This window comes from Henckelia pumila, chromosome 2 (genome assembly GCF_033568475.1).
Source record: "Henckelia pumila isolate YLH828 chromosome 2, ASM3356847v2, whole genome shotgun sequence".
Lineage (NCBI taxonomy): Eukaryota > Viridiplantae > Streptophyta > Magnoliopsida > Lamiales > Gesneriaceae > Henckelia > Henckelia pumila.
The window spans coordinates 83,030,731-83,045,501 of record NC_133121.1 but is presented as its reverse complement, the minus strand read 5'-3'; the positions used below and the strand labels follow the sequence as shown (position 1 = coordinate 83,045,501).

The 14,771-nt window shown below is 35.1% G+C and overlaps 1 non-coding gene across 1 annotated transcript; it reads left to right on the top strand.

Annotated features, from left to right (window-relative positions):
• Nucleotides 1-5,548: 5,548 nt before the first annotated feature.
• Nucleotides 5,549-5,653, top strand: LOC140885850 (small nucleolar RNA R71). Its single transcript, XR_012151264.1, has one exon. It is a non-coding gene; the product is annotated as a small nucleolar RNA R71 (small nucleolar RNA).
• Nucleotides 5,654-14,771: the final 9,118 nt, after the last annotated feature.

Sequence of the window (14,771 nt, the reverse complement as noted above, 5' to 3'; positions counted from 1 at the left end):
GTTTCTAATTATTGAGTAGTTTTTATTCAACCGAGACGGTGTGATTGGGCCAAAAAAGTCTATGTAGAAAACTTGGTTGTTTGTTTGGGATTTTTCAGATTTGGTTTTATATTATTGATTATTAGATTTATATTTGTCTTGTGAATGATTTGGCCAATTGTTTGCTTGCATGTTAATCGATTCCAAGTCGACAGAGGAGGAATTGATTTCGATCACTCTAATAATTAACACGAGGTAAAATTGACTAGAAATAGTATTCAATTTCATCGTGCGGTTTTAGGTGCAAACTGAATTCTCATAGTTCCTAATGGATTTGAGTTTGATTAGAATTATGAAAATTAATCCGTCAATATTTGAATAGATTTAATTGTTCTAGAAATAGACCTTTAAACAAGTTAGGAGAATTCACCGTAATTTAATATTAAATCTGAGTCCTGAATCAGGTACATGTTTCATGATTTGTTCGGTACCTGCATGTGTCTTGGTTGACTTATTTTAATTAGAATTATTATTGAGTTCCAGTTTCTAGTTAATTTCATTATTATTTATTATTTTAAATTCTTATTTTATTCAATTCATACTCCTTTCTATTATTTTATCTAGATTAAGTAAAATAATCAAATCTTGAGAATTGACAACAGTCCCTGTGGGATCGATACTTGGACTCTCTGTCCATTTTACTATTACTTGACCTAGTATAACTGCTAGTAGAAACCGATTTTAGCGATCAAGTTTTTGGTGCCGTTGTCGGGGATTGTTTAGTTAATATTAGGATAGATTATTTGCTTGAGACTAGACATTTTTTTTTCTTATATTACTTTTATTTTTAATTATTAATTTTTTTTTCTTACTTGTGAGGTACTTGGAGATGGATCATCGACAAGTGTTCACAAGGTTTGACCAACAATATTCGGAACCATTTTATGCTGTTTGGGGGAGATTCAATAATTTGGCAGACATATTTCACCACCATGATTTTTCAAACTACACGCTAACTCAAATTTTCTATGGTGGATTGGATGAGAAAACAAAAAGTTGGGTAGATTATTGAGCTTTGGCCACTGGAAGTCACTTGTTCAACCGAGATTACGACAGTGCGATGCACTTGTTAAATGACATGGCAGATTTCAAATATCATTGGTATTGTGATCCTTCACTGCAGGGTTGGAGTCACCAATATCCTCCAACACCCCACTACCCAAAGTTTTCAAAGCAACCTCTTGAGCATAACGTGGAGAATGGAGCATACTCTGAAGAATTTTTTAATCAGTTGCATGACATTGTTAATAAACAATCAGAGATCAACCAGAAATTTTCAAAAACTCACATCAATTCTTTGAGTTTCTTGGATGAACAAATGAAGCTTCTGATGCAATTCGTTCCTGGTATCAACCAAGAGAATGAAGCGATTTGTGTTGATCAATTTGCATGGGAATGTGATCCTGCAACCTTAATTGAGCCAGATCAAGAGGAAAATTTATTTGAGGAATTTGAATGCGAAGATGAGCCAAAAGTGACAGTGGAGGAGGAAGAAATATACAAGAAGAATGCTTTGACCTCGTCAATGATCTTTAAATGGACACCACTAGAAGATCCATTATTGCCATTAACTCCACCTCCACAGTATTATATCCTCGATGAGCTTCAGTCTAGATTAGGAGTCTCCTTCCAAAATAATCAGTTCATACCGAGTATTGTTGAGGCGACGTGCTTCCCATGTCAATATCACAACAAGCTTGAGGGCATAGGAAATCAAGACCCATACATAGAGTCGTATGATTCTTACTAGGGGCGGCAGCCGCTCTTCGATGGCTGCTACTGGAAAGTCGGGCAATAGACTATAAACTTAGCGCTGACTGGGAGGCAACCCAGCTTTTTTTTTCCTTTATCTATTTATGTTATTTTATTTTCTATTTTTTTTTTGTTAATCCACGGCCTTACCCGTCTCCTAGTCGTATCACACCCAAATTAACACAACTCAACTCAAACAAATAAATATGTAGTAGCGAGATTAGAGATCGTTCCCACGAGGAAGGTGCAATTTATTGTGTTCTTAAAAATACTGAAAATAAATGAAAATATGGTTTTTGAATTTTAATTTAACTACCACGAATTAAAATCAATTTAAAATAAATATTATTAACTAGCATGCAAGAATTAATATTATGGAAAATCAATAAATTAACAAGTCTTGGTATCAGTCGACTACACCCTTGAAGTTATTCACTCGATCATCGATTCTCTAAAAATAATTAATTAACATTTGAATATTCATCATTGGAAATTTAATTCCTATCTCACCTTAATTTTAGTTAATTAGATACAAGCGTTCTAAATTAACCCTCACCAATGAATTAACCAAAATACAAGAGATTAAGCTAGGTTTAAACCCAAGGTAGCATTCAAACTAGTGAAATTGATGAATCTAGACAACACATACACAAGCGGATGTATTTAATCTAGTCAATCGTTGTTCCTATGAATTAACAAATTCACAAGAGGAAAATTATTAATCATAGTTGCTTTACAAATTAGATGGTTCAAAAAATTACAGATTTGATATCTAATTTAGCAGTAGATTGTATGAGAAAATTATCAGATAGTCAGCTAATAATCAAACACACAAACATAACAATTAATTTCAAACAACTATTGATACTCAAATAAAAATTAAACAATGAAAATCTGAATCTCACAAGATAAATAAAACTTCAAGAGTTTGTCTTCCTCAACCAAGAATAAAACTTAGAAGAATTCAAGAAAGAAATTTAATCTAAGAACAAGAAAGATAAAACCTAGCCGCCAAAGAGTTTCTCTCACGTTCAGCTGTCCTAACCGCCTCTCTATCTCCGCGTGTGATCCCCCTCATCTGATGTTTTATCTTCTATTTATATGGCTTTGAAAGCCCACGAAATAAAGCCCGAAAAGTCAAGGATTTTAATTCCCGAAAATTCCTATTTCTGAGTCTGCGCGAAGCCTCGTTCGATCGGTTAAATGTTGTGGATAGAGAGAAACATTCTATGTCCAAAAAAAATATTTTTCCACCCCAGATCTCGCTTGATCAGTAGAAAGTAACCGATCGAGCGAGCAACATTTTGTCCAGCGCGCAACGATTCTAAAAAATTTATATCTAGAGTTCTAGCCGTCGGATCGAGCCGAAATTTGGACAACAGCTTCAAAACATCTTGAACTTCATTTTGAATGGTGGATATTGGATTTGGATCTTTCAAACATCAAAAATAAGTTTTATATCATTGCTGCTCCGTAATTCATTCTTGCACAATAGATTCTCCATCTTTTCCTCTCAAATTCATCTACCTTTTGCTCATTCTCCTTCTTCTCCTAAATAAAACCAAAAACAATAGTTAGGAACTATGCAATGAATTTAATCAATGTAAATTCTCCTAATCATACAAATTAACTCAAATAAATATAAGACAATATCACCACATCAAAATCCCCCATACTTAAACCTTGCTCGCCCTCGAGCAAGACATGTAAAAATAATATGAACACAAAAAAAACATAAGCAAGGATGAATTATAGACATCACAGCCTCAGAGAAATTCCAACATACAAAACAAAATTATGAACTCTCTCGATTTTCCATAATACACCATTAGTTAAGCGTGAACGTGTGTGTGTGTCATGTTATTCCAATTACATGCAACTTCAAAAGAATCCGTTTTATGACTGCTTAACGACCTATGACAAATCAGTGTGAGTATCACAATCAAAGGATCCTTCCTCCTAACAATCCCTAAACAAAAACACGACTTTCTTGAGATTTATTACGCACCACCGGATTTTGTACCTGGTTTTCTGAAGCCCCAATAATTACCCGCAAACTTAGCTATAACTGTGATAGTATTAGAATTTCAATCCCCTCGTCTATAGCTCGGATGGAGCATCAATCCCATTGAACCCGCAAACTTAGCCATGGAAAAGTGATTAGAATTTCAATCACTTTTCAAGCCCGGATGGAATTGTTATTTTAAAATTTTTCAAAATTTTAACCCCATTTTATCCGCAAACTTAGTCAAGAACAAGATGATTAGGATTTCAATATCTTGCTCATAACCCGGATGGATTTAATTTTATTTTTCTCGAAAATTTCATTAAAAAGTTTTAACAGGTGCGCCCAATATCGTACATGCAATGTCATAAAAATCATTAGAACTCAAAAGACACTATCAAGATCAACAAACACATATTGTCGTGCAATGGTCCAACAGATACAAACATCATCAATTACTTCGCTACATTTCACTGGTCTAACATGTGTGATTAAGATTATTCACAATTCAACCTACGGTTCTCATGTCCAATCAAGAGGAAAAATTTTCACAAAAATAATTTTTTAACAAAACTTCATCATCATAGGCTAGTGAATTTCAATAGTCATATTCATCACTAACTATGAGCTCTAAAAATATTTCTTTCTCTAAAATCGGCTACATCCTCTCAATGACTAGCTAAGTCCTCTCCCCCATACTTAAGATCTTACATTGTCCCCAATGTAAGTAAAAATAACACTAAAGAAAAACAAAAAAAATAAAAGATATGGAAAAAAATACTCCCCTTGGGTTGCCTTCCAAGCAGCACCTGATTTTTAGTGTTCAGCTTGACCCTCAGAAGCACTCCTCAAAGAGCGGCTGATGCCCAAAATAAGTGTCATATGACACCACAAATGGGTATTTGTTCCATGTGCCCTCAAGCTTGGCTAGATGTATACAGTTTAAGCTCGTCACCTCAACAACACTCCATAACAGCTGGTAAACATGGGAAAAGAACATCTCTGTGGGCTCTCGGAAGCCAACATCTTTTGAAACTGGTATTGATGGAAGGGAAGGATCTTGGGAATGTGTGTATGATAATACTATCGATGAGCTCAAATCGATAGACTCTTGAACTCTGTCATCCTCAAACTTGAGTGGCAACATATTTCCATCATACCCTATTTCTTCCAGAACATCTTTCGACTGAGGTTCAATAAGAAGAGAAGACTCAAACACCTCTAAATTTTCAGCATGATTTGATTCGCACTCCCAATCCTGGTTCTCTAAGTCATCATCATCGAACCAAATTGGGTTGGTCACTGCTTGAGTATCTTTCTTCACTTCCTATTCTTGGTGTTCATGGAGAATTGATCTCTTGATATTCTCTATTTTCTCCAAAAGGTGGCATCTAGAATTGATTAAATCTTCCATAGCTACCTCAGTCGATGCCACAAACTTGCTCCTTATATCCTCTAGTGGATTTAAGATCAATTGAGAACAACTTCCCTCATCCTTTTGAAGCTCGAATGGTTGGTCTGTAAAATCTAGGTATTGAGTATCTTGTGGGTATTGATGGCTCCATACATGTGGTGTAAGATCCTAACATCGGTGATAGTCAAATTCTGCCATATCATCCAACAGGTTTATCATACTATCATCATCTCGGCAAAATAGTGGAGTACCGGTTGTGAAAGCTCCATCAATTACCCATCTTCTTGTCACTGCATCCAAACCCTCAAGAAAAAAATGTAAGGATAGAAAAGTTAGAAAAATCATGATACCGGAAGATGGTTGCCAAATCCTTGAATCTCTCCCATGCTGCGTAGAATGACTCTCCGTGTTGCTGGATAAAACTTGTGAATACTTGTTGATTTGACATCTCAAAGAATTACACCATAAGAATTCTTGCAAAAACAGATTAGAAAACGATGAATAGAACGAAAACAAAAACACAAATAAATTAAACGCCTTCCCCGACAATGGCGCAAAAATTTTGTAGCGCTTAGTCGTATCGCGCCAAATTAACCCAACTCAACTCAAAAAAATAAATATGTAGTAGCGAGAGTAGGGATCGTTTCCACGAGAAAGGTGCAATTTATTGTGTTCTTAAAAATACTGAAAATAAATGAAAAGAGGGTTTTTGAATTTAAATTTAACTACCACTAATTAAAAGCAATTTAAAATAAATATTATTGACTAGCATGCAAGAATTAAAATTATGGGAAATAAATAAATTAACAAACTTGGTATCAGTCGACTACACCCTTGAAGTTATTCACTCGATCATTGATTCTCTAAAAATAATTAATTAACATTTGAATATTCATCATTGGAAATTTAATTTCTATCTCACCTTAATTTTAGTTAATTAGACACAAGCTTTCTAAATTAACCCTCACCAATGAATTAACCAAAATACAAGTGATTAAGCTAGGTTTAAACCCAAGGTAGCATTCAAACGAGTGAAATTGATGAATCTAGACAACACATACACAAGCGGATGTATTTAATCTAGTCAATTGTTGTTCCTACGAATTAACAAATTCACAAGAAAAAAATTATTAATCATAGTTGCTTCACAAATTAGATGGTTCAAAAAATTACATATTTGATATCTAATTTAGTAGTAGATTGTATGAGAAAATTATTAGATAGTCAGCTAATAATCAAACACACAAACATAACAATCAATTTCAAACAACTCTTGATACTCAAATAAAAATTAAACAATGAAAATCTAAATCTCACAAGATAAATAAAACTTCAAGGGTTTGTCTTTCTCAACCAAGAATAAAACTTAGAAGAATTCAATAAAGAAATTTAATCTAAGAACAAGGAAGATAAAACCTAGCCGCCAAAGAGTTTCTCTCACGTTCAGCCATCCTAACCGCCTCTCTATCTTCGCGTGCGATCCCCCTCATCTGATGTTTTATATTTTATTTATATGGCTTGGAAAGCCCACGAAATAAAGCCCGAAAATTCAAGAATTTTTATTCTCAAAAATTCCTATTTCTGAGTCTGCGCGACGCCTTGCTCGATCGGTTAAATGTTGCGGAACATGCTTTGTCCAAAAAAAAATATTTTTCCAACCCAGATCTCGCTCGATCGGTAGAAAGTAACCGATCGAGCGAGCAACATTCTGTCCGACACGCAATGATTTTAAAAAATTCATATCTGGAGTTCTAGCCGTCGGATCGATCCGAAATTTGGACATCAACTTCAAAACATCTTGAACCTAATTTGCAACAGTGGAGATTGGATTTGGATCTTTCAAAAATCAAAAAAAAGATTTTTATCATTGCTTCTCCGTAATTCATTCTTGCGCAATAGCTTTTCCATCTTTTCCTCTCAAATTCATCTACCTTTTGCTCATTCTCCTTCTTCTCCTAAATAAAACCAAAAACAATAGTTAGGAACTATACAATGCATTTAATCAATGTAAATTCTCCTAATAATACAAATTAACTCAAATAAATATAATACAATATCACCACATCCTCTCCTTTATATGTGCAGTATGTTGCCCCGTTAAGAGAAGTTGATGTCGGAGTTCTACAGCCGGAGAAGGAGGACGAATCTACAACTAGGGGAGTGTTATTTTTGTTTTCATTTTGTTTTTGTTCGTCTTGCATTCTGTTCATTGTTTCTAAAGCATTGAGGGCAATGCTTTGGATAATTAGGGGGGGGGGGGGGGGGAGTCTAGTTTATATTTCATTGTATTTTGTTTTTGTGTTGCATATAGTTCGTTTTGTCTGTTTGCATTTCATCAGTTTTGTCGTTGTTTGCTTGTGTGTTGAGTAGGATGATGAATGGGAGCCAATGATGATATGAAGTTATGATTTTTGTGGAAAAAACAAAATTTTGTTGTAGGTTGACCCGTGAATATTTTTAAGCACTTATGTTAGATCAGTGAATTGTAGCAAAAGATTTGATGAAGTTTCTGTCTGTTTGATCATTGAACGACAATAAGTGTTTTGTGGGTCTTAACTGTGTTCTGTGAACTTTTATGAGTCTCTAACTTTGAACTTATGATCTTGGGCGCACCAAATTTTTTGAAAAAAAAATTTTGAATAAAAAATAGTTTTAAAAACTCAACTCCATCCGGGTCATGGACGAGGAATTGAAATTCTAATTACCACGTCCAAGGCTATGTTTGAGGATGAAATGGGGTTGATGCTCCATTCGGGCTATAGACAAGGGGATTAAAATTCTAATCCTATCATAGTTATAGCTAAGTTTGCGGGTAATTATTGGGTCTTAAGAAAGTAGGGTGAAAAATCTGGCGGTTCATAAAAATAATCTCAAGGAAGGTGTGTTTGTTAGAGGTTGTTGGATGAAATGGACACTTGAGAGTGAAACTTGCACTGATATGTCATAGGTCGCTAAGCAGTCTTGAAACGGATTCTTTTTAAGTTGCATTATTTTGGTGTTTCAATCTCCTAAAAAACTGAATCGGTATTTAATTAAAAATTTTGTGGAAAATATATATTCACTTTATCTACAAATAACACAAGTATTTTGGTGTTTCAATATTCTAGGAAACTGGATTCTTATCTAGAATACACGTAGTTTGTCAGTTTTGACATTATCAAAAATTGATTTTACAAAAGCATCCTTATTAAATTTATCAAATGTGTACAAACGAAGGACAAAGTTGACAATACACAATGGAAAAACTTTGATCTTGGTTCATACTTTTATAATTGGTATAGAGGTATAGATATGTTTGGATCCTTTTTTAAATACGAAGTTGGACTGGGAGTCGAGTTGTTTGTTAAAAATCTTAAATATAGGAAATTATTTTAAAAATGGAAAGTTTAGAATTTCTTAATTGCTATGCTATTTAAAATGGTGATGTCAAGAAAACTTACAATATAGACTTACCATATAGTTTTAGTGTAGTGACCCTTCTTTGAGTCACCTACTAACAAGCATGCAATCAACTTAAAAAAAATACTTAATTATCAGAGTAAAACTTATGGAAACAAAACTCATAATATACATAAACCAGCAGAAAAAAATCGTTACTAAAACCCAAATCTGTAGTGATACAACCATATCGAACTATATACAATAAAAACTAAAAGATATTATTATACAGCTAACAACTCCTACGCTCTAGTCCTGCCTCGAATCTCATGCTCTGTCCAACCTGGAACCTGTCCCGTCGAATGGGTTGTCCAAGATAATACCAAGGACGTGAGCGATTAACGCCCAGTACGTAAACATGAGTAAACATATAAATATGATGCATGCATATGATGACTGGACATCGGGTAATCCATCAAATCATGCTCAGACTAGGCTCCTACATGAGTGTCGAAACCTCTCGGATCAACCTCTGGGTACAGCCACACTGGTCTAAAACACCATAGTAGCAAGACATATCCGTCTCCGCTACACTACTAGTGCTAGACCATATACCGGTGTAGAGCTGAGCGGCCCTACTATCATAGGTATGTCAAAGAAAATAGGCTCAACATGTATGTGCACATGACATATGAATATAAAATCAGTAAAACATACATCATGCCACTTAAAAATGCAACATATAAACATGCATACTCGCTGGCTATCTCAGTCAATATTTATGTACCTTCTACGTAATAGTTCGAGTCTATGTAAGGACCTAGATTTCAAGATAACAATCAAATATTTATTGTATCACTAATTATTATCTACAAGCCTTAACTAAGCTAGCAGATACTACTATTTTTTAATAGGATTCCTGGACCATACCTTCGTCCGTAATTAGCCCGTTGATGTGTTCAAAATTATGCCAAAGCTTCGAAACAAACCCAACAATTAAACAAACTAAACACTGATGTCCGGCAGTGGCGGTGGCACGACGACGAGAAAATGGCGGCTGTCGGCGTCGGGTTTCGTCCAGTCGCACAAAAAATAGGTGAAATGGGTGTCAATGGAAAAATCTCTTCACGAGGAGTCCAACGGTATATTTACTTTTGAGTATCGGTAACCGTCGGTGGAGTTACGACGACAAGAAGATGTCGGTAGAGGAGAGAGAAAAAGCAACGGGAAATGGAAAAGAAAACGATGAAGATGTTGATGATGTGGCGGAGATGATAGATATATTTTGTATATATCTCAATTAAACCGTGTAAACGTGTTTAACTATGTGTACTCTGATATTCATTTGGGATTCAAACTTGACCCGATTAAAATTATTTCCAATCATGTGTGCTATAAAAATCAAATATGTAATTTAATATCGTCTGTAAACCGATATTTCTGAATACATATTTTTAACACACAATTCAATTATTTTTCATCTCATTTAATCCCTTGACCATATATTTAGTAACCCTTAATCACGAGTAATATTTAATTAACTTAAAACAGGGTACGGGTTACTACATTCTCCCCAACTTAAGAAATTTCGCCCTCAAAATTTCAGTCTGGGTAACAATCAAGGAATTAAACATGCAAGTTTATTCATCAGCAAGTACTGTACATGCCAAACGTATATTCAAAAGATACTGTACATACTATACATATCAGTGGAATATACATCAAACAACTCAGGATGTTCCGCTCGCATATGATTCTCGAGCTCCCAAGTCGCTTCTTCTACACCTCTGTGTTGCCATTGCACCATAACCAATGGTATAGTCTTGTTCCGGAATACTTTCTCTTTCCTGTCAAGGATTCGAAGTGGTCTTTCCACGTATGACAGATCTGGTTCTAGCTGAACATCAGTAGGTTGAATAATATGTGTGTGAGGCCTCGATTCTAATCAACTAATCTTAGGATAATGCAATTAAACAAAAGGATTAAAGAAATAATATTTTTTTAAAAGGGGTGCTCGCTCGATCGGTAAGATCTTACCGATCGAGCGGCCAAAATAATCCAAGACTCTGCCAGGAAAATAAAAAGGCTTACGCTCAATAGGTAAAATCTTACCGATCGAGCGGACAAGAAATGCCCAACTCTCTGCCTTGGTACAGGGGTGCTCGCTCGATCGGTAAGATTCAACCGATCGAGCGAGATGCTCTGTACCAGAAAAAAAAATCTGGTTTTCTACTTCCAAAACAATCTCAAATCAAACCATACCACAATAACATAATATCCCATTCAACAAGATATAAAAGGATAAGGTCTAGAGTTATACAATTCTCAAAATATAACATGCATAAAATCCATCTAGTTCGGACTTATTCAAAAACAAAAAGGAGTTCGAATACATAAACGACTCCTAACATCCAAGTCTCACTCTATCCTCTCAACCATCTAGCCATGCTGCCTCTGACTCGGTCCTTCCTCACCTGTTGCCAAGTACACATACAAACAAAGACAACAGCGGGATAATCCGGTGAGAATACAATTTCCAGTAAAAGAGACTAGCATACAATATCACATAATATATCAAAACATGATATATAATTAAATTCCACATAAACTTCAAGTCATTCATTTCACTGCGAAATAAAATGATATGCATGACTTTAAAACTTTTGGATTAACAGACTCAGATAATCAAAAGGAATTCTTCTTTCTTTCTTTATTTGGTTTGGGATCCCGAGGTTAAAATATCCAACAATCACACCGAACTCCCCTTTCGAGGTGGACGAGGTATTTTTTAATCCTCTAGACTCTAGGGCATTATAGTGAGTTAATCGACACTTGTAGTAAATTGCCAACCAAGGCCACTCAACTATAATCTTCAGATCGTCTAATTCAAAATGAATAATCAATCGGTTCAATATGAATGCATATGAAATCTCATGCACTCAAATATCAATTCAATCATAAGTTCAAATAAGCATATAAACATGCAAGTATGAGATTTCTTTTAGGACACTCGATTCAATCTAGAATCGAGTTAATCATCCTATTCCATTTCAAAGTCGTCTTATACCTTCTCATCGTTTCACAATCTTCAATCTGTAAAACAACAATACTCCATTCAATATCTATTCAAGATCTTTGATCGATAAGTAAGAAATCGATACTATACCGGCTCAAATCTTCCAAACTGATCGAAGCTGCAATCAAGCAACTCCAAGGACCTCGAATCAATATAACAGAAGAATTCACAAGATCAATATCGATATCAAAACCTCATCAAACTCGGTATAATCAAATCAATAGAAACGATATCCCGAAACTCAAACTGACGGCATAACGGCTATATTCTGATAAACCGGAAATGCATACAACATAATATCAATCCAAACAACTCATATCAATCATCATTCAAACATTCAAACTCAAATCCAACACATCTCAAAACCCAACATTTTGAAATATGCTTCTAAATATCATAACAATTTCGAACGACGCTCTATTTCAATTCCGTCTGAGAATAAACGATAAGAATAATCTCAAGAACATCATACCCGAAAAGAATCAAATTCCAAATACATCCGAAAAATAAAACATATATGATCGAAGAAAAACTTACGATAGAACGAAGCTCTCCTTGCTGTGATCGCTAAACTACCTTCAGTAAAAATTTCCAACGGACGGATCGACCGGAAATTGAAATCTAAAAGCTCAAAGAACTCAAATGGCGTCTTCAATGGAGGGAAATCGCGATGGGGAAGAAGATATAGTGAATGACCAAGTAAAAAAGAGTCTAGACATTATATAAAACTCCGTATTTGCATTTTAGTCCCTGAAATTTCCAAAAATTTCAAAATAGTCCCTGATCAATAAAAAGTCAGTTCTTGAATTCTGAAATCACTGATTATCTCAATTAAAGTCAATTAAAATAAAAACGGGGCGTTACAATGTGAATCATCAGCTACGTATTTCCGAAGCAATGACACTTGGAATACGTCGTGAATACTGGAGAGATATGGCGGTAACGCCAAACGATAAGCAACATCTCCGATATTTTCCAAAATCTGAAATGGCCCAATGTACCTAGGTGATAACTTACCTTTCAAACCAAACCTCATTACCTTCCTAAAAGGTGAAACTCGAAGAAACACATGGTCACCAGGCTCGAACTGCAATGGCCTACGATGAACATTAGCATAACTAGCTTGTCTATCCTGTGCAGCTTTGATTCTCCTCTTGATCAAATTTATCTTGTCTGCAACCTGTTGTATCAACTCTGGCCCCTCGACTTGTCGTTCTCCCACCTCATCCCAGAATAATGGAGTACGACATCGTTTCCCATACAGTGCCTCAAAGGGTGCCATGTCAATACTGCGATGATAACTATTATTGTAGGCAAATTCTACCAAAGGTAACTGACCCTGCCATGACAAGCCAAAATCCATAACAGATTCTCTCAGCATATCTTCGAGTGTCCGTATCATCCGTTCCGACTGTCCATCAGTCTCCGGATGATACGCAGTACTCAAACTCAAAGTAGTACCCAATGCCTACTGAAAACTACCCCAAAATCGTGAGGTAAAACGTGGATCCCTATCACTGACTATACTCAATGGAATGTCATGTAATCGCACTATCTTCTGGATATATAAACGTGTCATGCGATCATATGAATACTCTCTATTGTAAGGAATGAAATGTGCAGATTTTGTCAAACGATCCACAACGACCCAGATAGCATCTGTGAGGACTCGGGAACTAATCTCTCAAATCATAACGATTAATGCAAGATCAAATAATATTATTTAATCCAATAACATGAATTAATAATTAGCAATCAAAGCCATAAAAATTTTTTTTTTTTTAAACAACAAGCCTCGCTCGATCGGTTGAAATTAGCTGATCGAGCGAGCACAATTTCAGTAACTTTCTGCCCGATGATTTACATTGCCTCGCTCGATCGGTTGAAGTTCACCGATCGAGCGAGAATGCTCTATACAGAAAACTCAGAATCTGCTGTTGCTGTCTTATGCAATATCTAGTATGCTTGAAACATTCTAAGCATCTCCAATTCATACTAGAATGATCTAAATACAAGATACAAGGTAAAACATGCATACAAACTCAAACCTTATCTTGCACAAGTTTTTACAATGTAAGACATCAACCTCAAAAGTTGCACACAAGTATTCAAATTGAATCAAAACTTCCAACAACTAACTTCATACAAGGTTTGACAGCATATATACTAAAGTGACTCAACTAAATTTTACTTGTAGCAACATCATATACATCTAGATTAAAGGCTAGTCTCAAGCTTTAATACAAACATCAAAACATGAAAAGATATTAAAGTCTCAACCAATGTTTCAACAACTCAACATTGGAATCCAAATCTAACATGTTTGACAAAACATAAACTTCTTCTAACACCCGAGTCTCCACTCTAATCTCTCAATCTCTCGCTTCCATGTCAAGTCCGACTCGCTACTCTTCAACTTGATGCAATGCACACATACAAGCAAAACAACAGCCGGATAACTCCGGTGAGAATAAATCTCAGTATGAAAGACATCTATATAAATCAAGTAGATATAATTCAAATAAGAAATCACTATCACAAACATCATTTCCTTATACTCTTACCTGTCGAATATATTTCAAAGAAAAATTCATTCAATAACATAAAGACTCAAAGACAAGTTGAGGGTTAAAGGATTCAAGTCTCACTGAATCGATATTTTTAAAAATCATTTCGTTGGGATCCCGGGAATATAATAAGGCCAAAAATCAAGCCTCCCACCTACGCTCCCGCTCGAGGTGGTCAATCTCGTATTCCCTGGACAGTGAACACTATACTGAGAACCGTGGCAAAAGAAATCAAGTCAGATATCTAGCCTCTCATATACAAGTTCACCACGTCCAATATTTTCTTTTCGATTCTGTTTTCAAGGTTTCGAAAGAATTATGGCTCAAGAGGTTTACTATCAATTCTATAACCAATCTACCATAACTCAACAATTCAGAATAATCTAAACTCATCAATCTAAAATAAATATTCAATCATCAATATCAACAAGTAATCATGTTTAAATCAAACAACTCATATATCAACCAAATCAACTAAGTCAAGTAATTTATTTAGATCCTATATGATTAAGTAAAACAACTAATCATGCATGTATGTGA